The sequence below is a fragment of the Caretta caretta genome, chromosome 2 (assembly GCF_965140235.1).
Source record: "Caretta caretta isolate rCarCar2 chromosome 2, rCarCar1.hap1, whole genome shotgun sequence".
NCBI lineage: Eukaryota > Metazoa > Chordata > Testudines > Cheloniidae > Caretta > Caretta caretta.
The window spans coordinates 69,988,721-70,008,140 of record NC_134207.1 but is presented as its reverse complement, the minus strand read 5'-3'; positions in this window follow the sequence as shown (position 1 = coordinate 70,008,140).

The window sequence follows — 19,420 nt, the reverse complement described above, 5'->3', positions numbered from 1 at the left end:
CCCTAACCTGGGATCTTCTGCAGGGGCCTATCGATTCCCCACAGATTCCCACTTTCCTAGTCCTGTGCCTGGGAATCGGCCTGCTACAGGAGCCAACCTGCTGGCTGTAGCTCCCCCACCCGCTTTGACCCAGGAGTTGCCTAGCAGCTCTCTACTCCAGTTTAGCCACTTGCTGGCTTTTATAATCACCTGACCCCTAGCCAGTCATTCTGTGACATGCTCCTTTAGGAGATGCATAGGAGGGGAGATCCTGTCTGGATGACTTTAGGATGGTGGTATTTCTCCCCATAGGTTCCGACTCCATGGATGCTCTGGGGCTGGAAAAAGTAGTGGGTGCTCAGCACCCACCAGCCACAGCGGTGGCTGGGGAGGCGCTTGGAGTAGGGCAGAGAGCGGCAGGCAGATGGGACTTTGGGAGAGGGGTTGGAGCAGGGTGGGAAGAGGCAGAACAAGGGTGGGGCCTTAGGGGAGGGGGTGGAGTGGGGGAGGGAAAAGGCAGAGCCAGGGTGGGACCTCTGGGGAGGAGGTGGAAGGGGGCAGGAAGAGGCAGAGTGAGGGCGGGGTCTTGGAGGAAGAGTGAGGTGGGGCCTTGGGGCAGAGTTGAGGTGGAGTACCCTCAGGGAAAAAGAAAATTCGGCGCCTATGTTGCTCCCTTCCTGTTCACTGGCAAGGTCAGCTGACTCCTCTGGGGTCATTTGCCTCTTGTTGATCCTGTCTGCTGGACTGGAAGAATAGGTCCATAAATATGTAACCTCCAGGTCTATTAACAGCAGTTGCATTAGCAGCCACTTGTTGAGGCTGCAAAAGTCAACAATGGGCCAGATCCCCCACCACTCCATTGATTTGCATCAAAGGTAGAACCTGACTCTGCTCCTCTAGCGGAATCGGGAGAGTGGCTCTCTTGAAAAGATCCTGTACATGCTGCTGGGGACAGGAGAAATTTCTGGGTCTGTGTGTATGTGAGAAATCTGTGAAGTACCTTCAGTATTTGTGAAATACCTTTTCTCTGACCTCATCTTTAGGAAAGGTAGAGGTCTAAATTCTCTTTGGAAGGCCATCTTTCCTTTTCTGCCTGTAGTATCCAGAGGGGAAGCAGTGGAATTTATGGGGAGGGTAGATTTTTGGAAGTCAAGAGCACATCATTCCTGCCAGGCTCCTCATGGCAGAACAGGTAATGTCTAACCAGAGGGCATGAATCGCAGGCCCTAAAACTCAGGCCACAGTCACTAGAGTTGCCAGCTGCCCAGGTTTTTCAGGGCTCATCCCTTTTGCATTCGATGAAGTGAGCTGTAGGTCACGAAAGCTTATGCTCAAATGAATTTGTTAGTCTCTAAGGTGCCACAAGTACTCCTTTTCTTTTTGCGGATACAGACTAACACGGCTGTTACTCTGAAACCTGCCCTTTTGTAAGGTAACTGCCCTGGGAAGTCTGTAAGGATTCTCAGTGCACACTGCCAGCTGTCCTGTATTATGGGCTCAGTACCATTTCCAGATGTCCTGGTTTTTGCATCTCAGAGGTGGCAGCCCTAATGGTCAATGAATGATTGACTTTTATTTACAGACCTTTCAGCAAACCTGGGCTGATTTGGATGGAGCATAGGTTGAGCTCCAAGCAAACCTTAGACAACTTATGAAAAACTCCTGAAATTCTAAATTGTCTCTTAAGCATAATTTGACAAGCAAAGATGTGCTTCATATGCACTTAATGTATGGAATCATTGGAGATGTTTTAAATATCTTTTGAGAGGCCTGATTACAAAGGTTTACAACTGCTCTAATTGTGCCAACAGTATATGATTGGTTTTAAAGTAGCAGCCGTGTTAGTCTGTAGTGTATAGACGCTCTCTTGTTACATCTGATGAAGTGAGCTGTAGCTCACGAAAGCTCATGCTCAAATAAATTGGTTAGTCTCTAAGGTGCCACAAGTACTCCTTTTCTTTTTGCGAATACAGACTAACACGGCTGTTCCTCTGAAACCTCTCTTGTTACAGTGTGCATGGTAACACCCATTGTTTCATGTTCTCTATGTATAGAAATCTCCCCACTGTATTTTCCACTGAATGCATCCGATGAAGTGAGCTGTAGCTCACGAAAGCTTATGCTCAAATTAATTTGTTAGTCTCTAAGGTGCCACAAGTACTCCTTTTTCTTTTTGCAGTATATGATTGATAGTTCTACTTATAAAAGGCCTGTTCCTCCTATTGGAATCAATGGGACTAGTTTTGTGACAGATTTCACTGGGAGCAGATTCCGTCCCTAAATCATAAATGAAACCTTACAGGGGTAGAAACGAGAGTTAGAATGAAAGTGATTCCTCAGTCAAAACTGTGCTAATGATACTGTGATGCTGTATTGTATAGTAGGGCCTGAAATGAGTATGTCTAATGGGCTGAATCCTGATGTCTTTACTCAGTTTCTACTCACTTCATTGTGAGGATGGTCTGAGTAAGGAATGAGTAAGAACAGGGGTTCTCAAACTGGGGGTCGGGACCCCTTAGGGGGTCACGAGGTTATTACATGGGGGGGTCGTGAGTTGTCAGCCTCCACCCCAAACCCCACTTTACCTCCAGCATTTATAATAGTGTTGAATATTTAAAAAGTGTTTTTAATTTATAAAGGGGGTTGCACTCGGAGGCTTGCTGTGTGAAAGGGGTCGCCAGTACAGAAGTTTGAGAACCACTGAGTAAGAACCTGAGTAAGACGCAATGGAAACAGACCCTTTTAGTGTGTTTGAGGTTGGGATAGAATTGAAAATGTAGCTACTGTACATAGCAGTGGTAGATGTTAGCCATCGGCATAGACAGAACTTAAACATAAATCAGTGTGGCTGCAAACATCAGACCAGGAGGTGATAGACTGAACTAATTCCTGGGATTTGACAAAATCAATACACCTAGACTTAAGTCTTTTTTAAAGGCTGAAATGCAAGAAGGGAGGGAAAAGATGTTTCAAAGCATTTGAGAGGCATTTGCCAGACGTCTGCAACACTGCAATTCTCACTGTTATGGAACCCTGTTTTACTGTTTATCTTGGGTAAAGACTTTTGTAATTAAATCAGTATTAACTTTATCATGTCCCTCACTGCTGGTAGATATCCAAGGCAATGATAATAAAAATTAAGCTATGAACAGACTGCATATATGAAAAGAGAGTAAAGACTAAAACAGTAGCATGGGGTTAGTAAATATAACTCTTCTACGTCAACAGCAATAGTAAACCAACACTGCCTGCTCAATAGCCATTTAATCATGCTGTGTCTAACGCTCTTAGACTAGTTTGTTAACACAATCCCAGTTTGGGGTGAGGATTTTGACAGCCACTTCATTACAATGGAATTCAGCTAAAAGGTGCCCGGAGACAATCTCCTTGTGTGTTTAATCATCTGTGTTCATTAGCAAGTGCAAAGGCCTCAAAGCCATGTTTGTGTTTTCCTGCTAAGTGAAGGGGTAGCTCTCCCTCTGCCTCAGCAGCAGTCAGACATGCAGTAGGGGAGGCAGCCAGGTTGTCCCAAAAGGGATGAGTCAGGATCATGAGGCATTAGATACTGTGTCAATTCTACTTCAGTTCTTTTTTTAATTACCTGATTAGCTGGCAACCTAACAGTAGCAGCAAATTAGAGGTGTGTGTCTGAGGGGCAGTCAGTGGAGCCACTTCCTGCAGTGCCCGTACAATACTTCATCAGGCTTAGGTCTCTGTCCTTAGACTAGCCACTGCCTAGATAATCTAATGGGAACTAGCAGAGGGAAAACTCCTTAACATGATTCACACATTACCTGAAACAAGTCACAGCACAATTTCAGATTAGAAAATGTAATTACACTGATAAATTGTTTACCCCAAAATTGTTTGAAGTTTTTCAAAGGCATTGTTTGCAGGCAGGGCAGTATCACTCCCATTGTGTGTTTTGTGTACTGGGCCAATAGATAGCGACATGAACTCCAAGAAACCGACCCTCCCTCCAAGCATCAAGCTCTAAAAAAAAAGTTTATCACACAGGCCTAGAGTCACATGCAAGTTGTTGAAATGTAATAAAATTTAAATCTCAGACTATTAAGGTGCCACTGATTATGATGCAATTTGAAATCGGGTGATGTGCTTTTCAAGGATTGATGACTTGATCCTGCACACACTGAAGGCAATGGGAGTTTTGCCCATGATTTTGTTAGAGCAGGATTACATCCTAGCACTGTAATGTTTGATCTCCTAGTATCAAATTAGAGAAATAGCTTGAGTTGCACAACTGGAAAATCCCTGGGTGGTTAGTTATCAAAATAATTTACAAATAATCAGATTTAAAAATCTACAGTTTGGGGGGAGGGACACAATAAATTCAGGGCCACTTAATGTCAGGGGAGGCAAAACAGACAGCTATTTCTGTGCTAATAAAACTTAACTCACAATCAGAACTGTGCTAAACCAGCCCAGGCTGGAGCTAACCTCGGCTGACTTACAGTTTTGTACCAAAACCGGACACAACTCAGCAACTTTGAACAAGTTTTCTTCTGAACCTGAAATTCAAAGCTAAACTTGTGATTTCGGGGGACAAGTAATGAAATAACAGGGACAGGAGTTCGGTCAAAGGGTCAAATGAAGGGAACCGGATGGGGACACCGAGCAGAGAACCCCAGACAGCGCCCACTTCTCCTCAAAGGCGTCAAGGGAGCCAGCGGACGCCAACCAGAGGAATGCTGCACGGATGCGTGAGCGGATGGAGGATTGGAAATAGGCCCCACAGTCACAGGAGACCCCATCAGCCAACTTCCTCTCCCTGGTTTTATAGATGGCCATTTTAGCCAGGGCTAGGAGGAGGCTGACCAGGAGGTCCCGTGACTCTTGGTGCCACGGATAGGGAGTGTGTAGATAAGGAGGTGAGGGGAAAAGTGCAACCAAAAACATAACAGGATATCTAAGAGGAGCCGAAATAGGGGCTGCAACCTGGTGCACTCAGGTAAACGTGCATCAGGGTCTCCCTCACACTGCAGAAGGGGCAGGTGTCTGGGACACGGCTGAACGCCCGTGCTCATGGCTCCGTGAAGGAGCCGCCAACTGATATCCCCGGCGCACCTCATGGGAGAATCCAATCATCAGAGGCTTATAAAGTGAAACTGCTGAGTTCCACACAGCTGTCTGAAAATATGAAGGGCCAGATTCTTATGGCTGTGTACCTCTGGAAGCAATTTCTTGCCTTAAATATTGGGGCTCTTTTATGTTTGAGACCACAATTGTAGTAATAAATTTCTGCCTCTCCCTTTCTCACTCCATTTGAAGCATCTTGGGGGAAAAAATCCAAACTAAATTATATTTGTTACTTTGGGTATCCATTCTCTGGAATTATATGAAAACATCAGTGTCCTCATACAAATGGTATCTTGCTAGAACTTGAGTTCAAAACAGGTTTGGGTTTGCTGACATTTGGGATTAGATCCCAACTCCAAACCAGAACATCTTTCCTACCCCACACCAAAAGTACTTTAAAGTTGAGACTGGATAAAATTGGAACTTTAAATTTGGAACCCTTCTAATGTGTAGTGAGTAGGATGGTGATTGGGTTCAGTTCTCTGGATCTGAACTTGCTGTATGGTTTTGGTTCCCAAACCAGTATAGTTCTGTTTTGTGGCTGTTCTCACAAGATATCAGCCCAATCTGATGAAAAGTACTGAGAGAAGATGTTCTCTCCCTACCCTTGTTCCAGATCCCTTCCTGGTTTCCTTCCTCTTAAAATCTCAGACCTGACTAAACCCTGCTGGTCACCTTACCCCATCCCAATCCTAACCTTTCACTTCACTCACTTTTATAAACAGTTAATTATTCATTTAAATAAAACCATCAAGGCTAGTATCTAGCAACCCTATGCCTCATTCTCCCTTACCTAAGTGATCATTTGTGATATGTGTACATTTATTTTGAAATCTCAAGTCAGGAACTTTGTCTGCCCCAGTAAAGAGTGGGGAAAGAGATCGGGGAGCATCATTACAGGAGAAGAAGAAACTTGAGTAAAATTTTGGCCAAAAAAATATTTCGGGTGCAATTTAGAATATGTCACTAATTGGACCTGTTGAGTGGTACAAATAGTACAATGGGAGTAAGAGTAGCTGAATCAGGCCCTAAATATTTGCCAAGACAATTTTTTCTCCAGATTGAAGCATGAAGTTTTGAAAAGGCTCCACCCATGTTAAGTTTTCATTTCCCTCAATTCAGGCTGAATCTTCTTCCCCACTGATCAGCATAGTTTATAGTTAGAGAGTGAAGGTGGGTTTGCTACAGTTTCTTCAGTGCTGAACACCCTGTGCTCTCATCAAGTCCGAACTAAATGACAGTGGAAGAAGAGTGGAAATTTCTCCCAAAATTACTCCCAATAGATCTGCAAGAGCAGATCTATTCTGACCGTGTTTTAAACATGATTTCTGTTGCCAATGTGGACAGCCACAACGCCCTATTTTACAAAACAAACCCATGCTTCAGTTTCAAATATAGTAGGATCCAAGTACAGTGTAAAGGTGGTTTGGTCTTACCTGTGCAGTCAGGCACAACAGTTGTTTTAGTTATTTTAACCATGCCATATGCCAGCTCTGGAAGGTTCTGGGGGAAATCCAGCCTCAGGGTAACTTCAGTGAAGTCAAAGGAATTAAACTTGGTCCCAGGTCTTTATAGGGCTGCTCTTTATTGCAATTTGGTAATATGGTTTAGTCACACTTGCACAGTAAAGACCTAACCATGTTGTAATATTTTTCTGAGCACTATTGTTGTTGGTACATTCCACGTTGGTTGATCTAGTTATATCTATAGTGTGAGTTCTGAACATGGATCCACCAGCACTAGGAAAATTACTCTTTGCTGATTATCAGTGTTAGCAAGTGGTGCAGTTGAGCAGGTACTGAACATGGTTCAACTGCAAATGCAGATACACATAAACCATGTTCAGTGTTGTTTCTGCTTATAGCTAACTCAGCTTGAACATTGGTTTAGCTGCACTGATTGTCAAAAATGGGCAGTTTCCTCGTGGAGATGAGGCTTTGGCACCAAAATGTTTTAGAATCAGATTAAGAAAACATCCTTTAACCACTACTTTTATCACATTCCCTAGCTGTGTGCTAACATGGTCCGTGTCCTAGCCCAGTTGTAACCATGTTGTGTGTAGAATCAAATTATGTTGCAATTGTGCCTTTCAAACATAATTAGAGGCCCTCCTGTGGATGGGGCCAAATTCCTCCTATTATGGTAAAAAGATGTTTTATAATTACAAACCCTAACAGACCACAGTAAGTTTGTTCATACGAGCATGGAGCTTCCTTGTGGGTATCCCTATTTTTCAGCTTGTCTGGAGGAATGTCATGTATGTGTAAAATGTACAGATTGTGATAATTAATACATTACATTGTATACAGTTGTCACAGCATACCCTACCCAGTTACTCATGTGTGTCCAACTCAGTGGAGCCAAGGTCCTATCAACCTTTATGCATCCAATGACCTATAAATCAATTTGTAATGGGTTGTAAATACATGCATCCACATTAGTTTGTTCTTGACAGAAAGCTGGTACAGGCAGTCTGTTACAGCATCTGAGATCAGTACTGAAAGTCCCAGCTTTTAAACAGAGTGGTCCAGGGAAATCTTTTTGTCAAACTCAGCACACTATTGGGTTTATTAATTACTATTTTTACAGTAATCCCTTTCCCTGTAATTCCACGGGTTATATGAATACTCATATTTGCTGATCCTTGTAGCCTTAGTGTCTATTAGGCTTAGACTATTAGGGCTACTCAACAATTATTCAGCAGCTCTCTGGGAAAATGAAGCCTCCATGTGGTTCCCCATGCCTAGCATCTGTCAAATTCTTCCATGGGGAGGGAGGAGAAAGATTCTCTTCCTCCTTTTCCCTGCCCATAAAAGAGGCAGTGTTCCCCGCATTCCCCCCCCCCCCCCCAGCCCCAGTAGATTCCCTGATATCTGTGCAAACCTTACAAAGCCTCTGGAGGCATAGGAGGCCTAATGGAATCCTTGAACCTTTGGAATGACATCAGGGATTCTCCTGCCCACCCTCTACCCCCAAATTCCCAGATCCATGACACTCCCATGCTGGGGATTACACCACAGAAGAAAGGAGACATGGTTACATTAACTTTTGTTTGAATTTACTACTATTGGCTGGGGGGAGGGACCATGTGCCCTCCCCCAAGCTAGAGCTATTCCAGGCCCACCCCCGGCCCAGAAAATTGGAATGGCTCAGAATCTGGCATTCACTGAAGTTTTATTACTTTGGTTTTAAAAGTCCCTAGTGAGGTCTCACCTTCTCAGCTGTGAAGATTAGCAGCTCACTCCACTGGCAGTTCTGAACCATGATGCCATCCTGTAATAGTCCATTGATTTCTCGTTAGTAGAAATGTAGCATTTTTGGATACTATTGGTTGTCAACAAAGGAGCACCACTTGTTTCTCTGAGCTCCTGTTGTAAAGCAGTCTTTCCAAGTGAATACCATTGCACATGTCCATTTCGCACTATACAGTGAACCAGGGTCTTCCCTTCTGTTGAAGGTCGTAACCGACAATTTTGCACATAGAAACTGGACATCTTAAATGCATGTTAATCATGAGTCGTGACTTAAGCAGTGATCTCCCTCCAGGTCTCTGAGTGAAATATCCATCCAAGTGAAAAGTTTGATAAGTCCAAGGTTAGTTTTCCACGTTTGTAACAGCAGCACGTCTCCAAAAACCTAAAAAGAGATTTCTCTGGGAATGGGTAGAATAAAATTCTTGAAGAAATAAAACCAGTGATCTGAGATGCTTGTCCCATCCATTTAATAAAGTGCCCACTACTTACGCAGACAATAGCCAGGTATGATTGTAATAGGAATATCCTAGTGTGTGCAGCACTAGAGGCCACTGAAAATGTGAAGGTGGTCTGAAAAACTGGTATTTAATGCACTGATCTTTGGAGCCTTCACAATGAGGCATTGTTAGGTATAGGATCTGCTAAACAATGAGTCCTTGATAGGACATAATACCTATTCAGAAGCTCAGCTTTGCACACTTGCTCTTAAAACATCCTTAGCTCAACCTAAATTTACCTTTGTTGCACACAATGCACATGTGACAGACTGCTACATTCATTCATCTATTTTATTCAAATTACTGACAGGCTTACCTACTCTCTCTTGTCAAGCTGAAACTGTTTAATATGGGTCCTTTAAATCAATGGTATTGCAAGTCACTAGCTGTTGAACTTGCCACTATCAGTGAGATGGGTCAGGTGACACTGGAATGTATTGGGCTAAAGTTTAAAAATGGTGCAAGGGAATTCTATGAACATAACCTGTTATTGACCAGTTGGCTTTGGCACATACCTTCTATGCACTCTCAAGACAGTGTTTCCTTTTGAATAATAAGTGCTATTTACAGCACATACTGTACTTTGTTACTGATTTAAACATTAAGACCCAAAAGTACTGTTTGTTATTAGCAATCGGTTAAATACCTTCTGTTACTGCAGGCTGATAGCTAGGCTTCTAGGGCGGGAAAAAATCTGAGAATCCAGGACACAATATCCCCATTGTACTTTCTGTACTCTGCCATTCATACAGATTTTTCATTACAGAACACAGACACACACAGCATTTTCAAATCTACCATTTCTTTGTTACAGCTACAGTTGACAGTTGCAAAAAATTGCAAATGTTTGCGTAAAACCACTGTTTTCTGCTGTTTCATGATCTTGACATTTCGTTTCTCTCAAAGTTCTTTTGAAATGGCCTTTTTCACAACAAAAGCATTTCACATTTTACATGGTTCTTATATAAATTGATTTTTTTTATTTGTCCAAAGCAAAATTTCATCTTTCCCTGGAAAATAAGACTGTTTTGGGGGTGAAACATTGCAATTTCCCCCATTTTAAGGTGCAGTCGAACCATATTCAAAATTAAATGTGAACATGTTGGTTGTTTTCAAACTTTTAGAATAAAAATTTGTGCATATTTGAAGTTACAGCTATCTACTGCATTTATTTAAAATATAGGCTTTGAGGGCAGCACTACAGAATGTGGGGAAATATTTCTTGGCCCGGTTGGAATGTTGAGACGTTGCAATTTGGGAGAACTACTTTCTGCATCCATAGGTTAGCCAAACAGTATACCACAGCCTCTACTTGAGGTAAGTACTTTCTAGCTCCCCTGTTAGAAGTACTGCCTGTGGCCCAAAGGTTCATGATTCATCTCTCAGCTGCAGTAAAGTGTAACACACACACACACAGCACATTGAAGGACTCTGCTAATGGAACAAGTCCATTCTTGTCCTCTGGTCTAGTCCATTTTGGCTGGTCGTCAGATGACAGGCTGCACAATACTTGTAATGCCAAGGTTAACTGTGTTTATGGAGGAAGCCTTGGGTAATAGGAATATAATGAGTTGCCTATTAGATGGAGCAAGGGGATGTAAGATGTGTACAAAGCCCTATTGCATGAATACTGATTTTGACCTGATGTCTTTTTGTTGAGTAAGAAGTCTATTTCCGCATGCACTTGTCCTAAAAAATTAGTGGACACAGAAGTGTGAATTAAAAAGGCCTTTGAGCCTCCTGAAGCAAATATGTCACAGCTATATCATAAAGGAAGAGAAATGAGAATCTTAGCTCAAAATTGGATAAGAAGAAACATCATTCACAGGCTCTTGGAAACCCCTTTTAATGCTCACATTCACTGCTGCTCTAGATATTGTGTATTTGTGAGGGAAAGGCTAGTCTGAATCTTACACCTATTTCCGAATCCTTTGATACCTTCCACTTATCCCTTCCCTCCTACAGTGCTTTAAAATGACCTTCGGTATTTACATGTTTGATAGTGAAAAATATAAAAGGAGTACTTGTGGCACCTTAGAGACTAACAAATTTATTTGAGCATAAGCTTTCGTGAGCTACAGAAGTGAGCTGTAGCTCACGAAAGCTTATGCTCAAATAAATTTGTTAGTCTCTAAGGTGCCACAAGTACTCCTTTTCTTTTTGCGAATACAGACTAACACGGCTGCTACTCTGAAACCTGAAAAATATAAGGCTGCCGTTTACACATTACTGAAGTTATTGTGGGTTTTTTTGTTTTTTGTTTTCTGAGCCCAGGAGACTCCACACAGACATATAGGTTGGGGTCAGGAGTGGGAGCCTGTCCACCACCCGACCCATCAGGCTGACAGAGTCTATGGCCTTGGGACCCAGCAAGGGAGCTAGACACCGGGGCTTTTCCGCAGAGTCCCCCTGGTTCAACTCGTCAGCCTGCTCAAAGGCAGTGAGGTGGACATCCACATCCCCCCCTCCTTAACCAGGGGCAGCAATTTAGTATCGAGGTTCCCTGTGGAACTGGCACCCCGGGGTCTGTCCCCACTTGCCAAAGCGCCTGATCATTTGAGACTTGAGACAGCAAATGTCATTGGTATGTAAATAAGGTGCTTAGAGAGGTGATAGACACATGCACTGTGTATTGGCACATGCAGCCATAGGAGTGGCAGGGCAGTGCCTATAGGATAGAATTTACAAAGAGATAATCCAGGAGTAATTAGGCTACACTTCTATTTTTAGATTTGTTTGGTGGCAGACATTCCTATGTCATGGATATGATAGATCTCTCCTGAACTGGTTGACTGCCATTGTGGGGAGGAGACAGGAGCAATGTCCTCTCTTGGTGGTGTTTTGGACAGGTTTTTTTTTTTGTTCGCTAAAGCTCAGGAGGTGTAGGGGGAGCTTTTGCCTGTGAGCAGCCGGTTGGTCTGTATTCCTTAGGGATGGTAAAATCAAGTGGGGGAGGTAAATGATATTTTTTATGTTATTCAGACGCTGAAGTGAGTGAGCATCAATCTGCAACTTTTGGGTGGCTGTCTTAGGTGCTGATATGGCCCTCACTACTGAAGTATCAATCTATAATGTATTTATTCTCACAACACCCATGGAAAGTAGGACTGTCTAGGATCTATTTTAATAAAGCTATCTTGCAAAGTGGTGCAGCAGCCACCCACTCCCCACAACCCTAGTTCCAGCACATTTATGCTTGCAAATGGGGAGCTGAGTGAGAGGCTAAGTGATCTCTCTAAGATCAGAGGAAGTATGTGAAAGAGCAAGGACTTGAACCTCAGTCATACAAGTTACTGTCCTAACCATTGGGCCATCCTTCCACTGTCTGCCTCTGTGGCTAGCAGAACATTCACTTTATACTGGTGCTTCTTCTAAAAATGGGCCTGACCTGGAACCACTGACCCAAAGACCTTTGCACTTTGAGAAGGCTGGGATCTGGATCTGGTTCTGAACTATGAAGCTCTCGCCCAACTCAAAATTCTTGATATGAGCTTAAAATTCCAAGTTTTGAATAGGAAAATATCTAATGTTGATTACCCTGCTGCTTTGTTTTTCGTTTTAACAGTAAGAGTTGAAGCACTGAAGCTGGCTAGCTTAGTGTCTGTTTAGACTGTGAATATTTTGCTAGAAAACAGCTTAATTGTACAGGGTGAAGAGTTAAAGTTTATTTTTATGCATCTCTGTTTTTAGTTGCAAGTTGACATAGCTGGCTGGTGGTGGAAGCCCCTTTGTACGAAACATCCCTTATCCTATCTGTCCCTTGAGCATACTGTGTGCCAAATTATCATTCCTAATAGGCTGGATGATTTTCTGGATAGAGGAAACATCTTGACAAGTTTGTTGAATGTGTTATGTCAGAGAAAGTGTTTCATGGATCTTTTATAGTGCACACAAGGACATCATTGGTCCAAGTCCGAAGTGCCAAATTCCCCAAGCTCACCTGTCCAACATAATGTTATTCACAGCATCTGATTATCCAACTGTGTACACTTGGCTGCCATTTTTTCAGAGATACTTACGCAGTGGCGTTTTGTAATGACGACAATTCTTTTCCTGTCTGACCTAGAAGACTACAGTGACTCAATGCTGGCTGTTCAGCCTTAAAGATTAAATCGAGGACACTAGCTTAATTACTTTAACAGTTACTTTAAAGGATTTCCCAATAATGAGCATCATGGCAAATTGTAGTTAAGGGGATTTTAGTAATTCCTGAAACTGCAGCTAATGATGCAACCCAAGATATTCTTCACATTCACTTTAAATACTATATATTAAAGATGTCTTAAATGAATAATCAGTATTGTGAGGAATCTTGTGCTGCAGATTCGGAACCTATTAGGAGCCCAGTCCTGCAGCATTTACATGAGTAGCCCTATTGACTTCATTGGGACTTCATAGGTGAGTAACAGTTGCAAGATTTGGCCACAGTGCAATATATGCAAAATAAAACGATTCCTTCTAGTATGACAGGTTTCAGAGTAGCAGCTGTGTTAATCTGTATTCGCAAAAAGAAAAGGAGGACTTGTGGCACCTTAGAGACTAACAAATTCATTTGAGCATAAGCTTTCGTGAGCTACATGCATCCGACGAAGGGAGCTGTAGCTCACGAAAGCTTATACTCAAATAAATGTGTTAGTCTCTAAGGTGCCACAAGTACTCCTTCTAGTATGTAACTCTTCCCTAACATATAATACATGGAAAATACTTAAGAGCAAATCCAGTGTGTTTTTTTGTAATTATTGTGAAAAATAACTTCCAGAACATTACTCTGTAATAAATTTTGTTTAATCTTAAATTTATTCTTCAGAAAATTGCCATATTATTTGGTTGAGGGGGGCATTCACAGAAGATTGGATTTTGGTCTGTCCAGCTGCTTTCCTGTTGATAAGCATAAACATAGTAGGCCAGATTCTGATCTCAGTTACACAAGTGTAACTTTGGAGCAACACCATTCACTTTTAACTCCTACAAACTGAGACAGCAAAATTTTCTTTTTATTCCAACAATATTGTGGTTTGGTGGCTTTTTTTAAAAATTACATTTGACTTCACATTTTATAACTTTGGGCAGAAAGTAAATAATTTTTATAGGCATCATATAATAAAAAGTGGTTTATTCAGGGTTCAAATCAAGAAGAAATACTAATCTTGCTCTGAGTTACACTGATGTAAATCTGGAGTAACTCCATTCCAATCTTTGGATCTACACTAGATTTAGACCAGAGTAGATGAGCAGCATTTGGCCCTGTTATGATTGAGCAGTGGTAGCTGCTCCATAGTTAAGGTTGGAACGGAGTATCCATTGTAAGTCTGATATTTGCTCTTTCTTCTGCTGCACCACTTACCATTGACCTCTCCTATCCCTAGTACTCCTCTCCCCATTGCTGCTTAAGGCAGTGGTGAGCAACGTGAGGTCTGCAGGCCATAAGTGGCCTGTCAAGGTAATCTGCTGATGGGCCACCAGACAGTTTGTTTACATTTGCATGACCGTCCACAGCTCCCAGTGGCTGTGGTTCACCTTTCCCAGCCAATGGGAGCTGTGGAAAGCAGCGGCCAGCACGTCCCTGTGGCCTGCGCTGCTTCCCGCAGCTCCCATTGGCCGGGAATGGTGAACCGCGACCACTGGGAGCTGCAGGCAGCTGTGCAAATGTAAACAAACTGTCTGGTGGGCTGCCAGCGGATTACCCTGATGGCTGTGTGTGGCCCGTGGACTGCAGGTCGCCCACCACTGACTTAAGGTCTGGAGAAGAAAGGGAGCCAATTCCTGCAGATCTCTTGGTCTGTGATATGTGTGGCTTGGTGGTGGGGGAAAGAAAAAGGAGGCGGGGCAGAGGAGTGCAGAGGTCTTGCGTTGGAAGGGAAGTCAGGGACATTTCGCCCTTCCTGTGACTCTCTTAAGGTTTTGAAGGTCAGGAGAATCCTCAGCAACCCTTAGGACTTGGTCACTACCAGACCCAGGGAGCATTCTCGTTCCTTCCTGTGAACTGCCCTTAAGACTGTTTTGAAAAACTAAGGTAATTCCGAAACAAAAATCCTCATTAAAGAGGAGTTAAGACTGAGAGCACATATTGGTAATTTAAGGGTAAAAATCCTTACAAGAACATTACAAGTTATATATAATAAAATGCCTTTAAAAAGCTAGGAAGTTCACAGTTAAGGTATACTGAAGGGAAACCCAAACATTTGAAAGCAAGGACATTCATAGTTAAGGTACCAAAACGCCCACTGAAATTACTGGGTGAGGGCAAGTGGCTCCATGTGCAGAAGCAAGGCCTGAATTTGTAACAATAAAAGAACAGTGCTCCGAAAGCAAGGGGAGTTGTTTAGGAGACTTTTAAGGTTCTGTGGTGTCTTTTAATTTAAGAGGCAGGATTTTTTGTTTTTAAAGTTGAATTATTACTTTAAAGACAGGCATCAATTATTGCTATTTAAAGCCCAGCTCTTAAAGAGTCACAGCATCAGACTGAAACTAGGCCACAGAAAATACTGGATGGGATACTGGGAGACAGCTGAGCGGAATGATCATATTAAAGGCAGAAAGATAACGTACTCTTTGTTCACTGCTATGAAAAATCAGGTACAGTAATACAATATCCTAGACCAAATATCCGTCCGGCTCTTTTCTCTCTCATTAAATCTGTTTATTTAGTTAAAAGGATTTAATACTGGATGTCTTATGATAATTAAACTGATATTAAAGTGCAAAAACAATGAGGAGTCCTTGTAGCACTTTAGAGACTAACAAACTTATTTGGGTATAAGCTTTCGTGGGCTAAAACCCACTTCATCAGATGCATAGAGTGAAAAATACAGTAAGCAGAATATATATTATAGCACATGAAAAGATGGGAGTTGCCTTACCAAGTGGGGGATCAGTGCACTTGGTAAGGCAACTCCCATCTTTTCATGTGCTATAATATATATTCTGCTTACTGTATTTTTCACTCTATGCATCTGATGAAGTGGGTTTTAACCCACGAAAGCTTATGCCCAAATATGTTTGTTAGTCTCTAAGGTGCCACAAGGACTCCTCGTTGTTTTTTTGCTGATACAGACTAACATGGCTACCACTCTGAAATAGATTAAAGTGCAAGTGATTTTTAAAATTTGGATTTGTATGTTTTAAATTTAGTAGCAATTCACCATTTAAACCTATAACAGATATATTTCACAATGTGTCAACTTTAAAAAATGGCCCCCAAGCCTGCAAATGGATCCGCTTGAGCAGATCCTTATACTTGCACAGATCTGTTTGCAGGACTGATGCCTTGTGACTTTCATAGGCTTTGGATCAGGCCTTTGGAGAACATCCTCCACCCCAGAAAATTACAAAATGCCAAACCTATTTACCTTTTGATAAGAGCAACAAGAAACACAAATAGAAGCATTTACTCTGTGTGATAGGTCGGGTTTGATGGTCTAAAGAGTTTTATAACCAGCTATGTGCATGGTACATTCCAGATTCCACTGTAGCTCACTTTACAAGGTCTGAGATTCCTTCTGGTGACATCAGACTTCTTTCCTATTGATGTATGCTTACTCATGTTATCTGCTGCTTTACTTTGATTTAAAGTAACTGCAGCTGGCCTTCTTAATAACTTTTCCAGATTGTGTTCTATTTAAAAAGGAAAAAGTGGCAATCACGTTAACCATATTTACCTGTGATTTTTTTTCTTACCTTGTTGAAAGGGCTAACTTATTTTGAAATAAATTATGGTTTCATTTAAAAACTGTCTATTGCATAAGATGTAAACAACTGAGCTTGGCAGCATTATGTCATACATTGTATGTAGGATGGGATTTTCAAAAGTGCTCCACATTGGCCTAACTCTGCTTCAAAGGGAGTTGCCATTCATTGACAATGGAAACAAAGTTAGACCAGTGTGGGTCACTTCTGCAAATCCCATCCTCAACAAGTGCGGAACAATAGCTTATTAGTGCAGGAACAGACTGAGGCATAAAAGTTAATGTGGAAGAAATTCTTTGTGAAAAGCCCAGAGGTGCAATGATTATCTCCAAGTAACAGTAGGGCATGGTGGAAGTCACTTATAAAAGTATTGAGTCCTTATATTACAATGACATGAGAGAACTATTAAATTGTACATATTTCAAGTTGGGGAAAAGAGGTTCTATTTGAAAAATATCTTTGCCTTTCTTTCCAGCTCTTCATATTAATGTGAGATATTAACAAAGAGTAATCAGAAGGAACTTAAATTAGGAAGAAACTGATATGACTTGTCATGAAATATTCCTATCTTCACAGCTATTGTGCACTTTATCTAATTTCCATAGCTATCTGATCAGGGCTGTTTATTTCACTGTTGAATTATTACTGAAGTCTGAGAGGGCACTGCTTTAAACAATGGAGCTGGTCAGCAGTGTTAGCAATTCATTTCCATAAAATCTAGGCCTGTGTGGGCATGTAAAGCTTGGATTTGGCCTTAGAGCCATCTTTAATATCTCATAGCTTTGGTAGATGCTACCAAACAGGGTCAGAGCTAAATCACAGCAAGACAAGTGACTGCTTGGGACCCGCTTCTTTTGTAAGTTCCATAATAAAAGCTTCATGTGATAAGCATGTTCTACTGTTGTAATGGCTGCTAGTGAGTTCTGGGTAAAGTTTAAAGTGTTAGTTTTGAATTATAAAGCCATAAATGACTTGGGTCCCAATTACCTGAGAAGCTGCTCTCTTCCCATGTGAAACTACAGCAACTGTGATCTTCCAGTATGTTTGATTAACTAGCTCTGTCCTGGTTTAAAGAGTGGGAGACTGACGGTAAGGGGCATTGGTTGAGGGGGTTAAGGTCCATTGAGGGGGTCCTTGGCTCTGTAATTAGCTCCCCAGTTTTTCTCTGGATTTCTCCACGTTTGATAACACTCAGGGCATGACATAAAAATGTTACAGTGATGAGCATGGCAGGGATGGATGGTTAGAACTACCTCTTTCCCTATTGTAATGCAGATGGGAATTAACTGCGTCCCTGGAACCTGGTTAACATCCTGGATTGTCTGCTGTTTGGCTAGTTACTGAACACAGTTATATACCATCTGCACAACAACTCTTAACCTGCTGTAACTGAGTCAGGAGACAGCAATTTTGTAACTAGGCCTCCTAATTCGGTATAAACAGGGCCTAAGAGTGTTCAAAGCCATGACCAGGTATGGGTTTTCCACTCTGGCAAACAATGAAACAACTCGCTGCTTCCATGCATTTGACAGTTGGAATTACTGACTGAATGGAACATTAAATCAATGCCTATAACATTGAGGCTAGTTTTGCAACCCTGGTAGGTTGTGGCTAATGTATCTGGAAATATTCACTGCCAAACAGATAACCATCTGAAGAACATGAGCACTACTGGACCTAGGTCTTAAGACTTAGCCAGCTCTGCATGAGGCACCTGGCTAAAGCCACCAGGGACTTATCAGATGGACATTTTATCTCAGTGTTGATCTGTCAAAGCGTTTCCCCCACTATTTTTAGGCATTTTGGCACCTGCTGCACCAGAACAGCAATTCAGAGGGTCTAAATGGTACTATAATTTTATACACTGTTCTGCCAAAGTAAATCCCTTTGAAACCTGCATGAGAATAGCAGCCTCCTTAAAATGTAGAAGTGTGAGTCATACACTGAAGGAGCACAGGCATTGCACGTGAGAAGTTGGAGTTTAAAAAGTGTTCCACACTCTACTCTGAAAATACATCACATGACAGTTGTTGCCCTTGCATTGAATTCACATGCGGCAGAGCATGTCAAACTGACGTATGCAGCTGACGAACATAAAATGCCAGCAGAGAAGCTGGCTTTAGGCAGCCATAAACAAGACCACATAGGGAGACTCAGCTCTGCATGAGGCACCGGGCTAGCCCCACTGAGAACTCATCGGATTGTTGTTTTATCTCTGTGTTGATCTAACATGTAGCTGGGTGGGGAGATGCTATTTCTCAGCTATTCTTAGGGATTTTGGCACCTGCAGTAATTCACAGGAGGTCTGAATGGTCCCACTTGACACACTGTTCTGGCAGGCAGTCTTATTGAAACTCAATTGTCTAAGCCTTTTCCTGGGCCAGATTCAGCCCTACCAAAAGATTCAGCCCTACCCCACTTACTCCGGAGCTGGCCATCTACCCCTTTATTAGAAAAGCATCAGGGGCAATCACTACTGATATCACACACACACACACCCCTCTCCTCACCCCGCACCTCACATACACATTCTTTGCTCTGCACAATAGCAAGGCTCTAAATGCTATGACTAAAGGAGGCTTAATTGGATTTACTTTGCAAATAAAGAGCTCTAATTGGGTTTATGATGACTAGATTTGCAAGTCTGATTCCTCAAAGAAGTTGAGGTGCCTATGTTTTTCAGTTAATCAGGTTTCAAAGGTGCCCATAGGGAAGCAAAACAGATACTTATTCAATCCCCATAAATGTGGACTCTGAATAATGCATACATAACATGAACTCGGTGATATGGTTACATTACTTGTAAAATGACATCTTTGGGAATTACTGAATAGTGTCACTTGTTTTTCATCCTGAAAGTTATACAGTACAAATAGGAAATAAAGTATTATTATTGGCAGTGAGAAA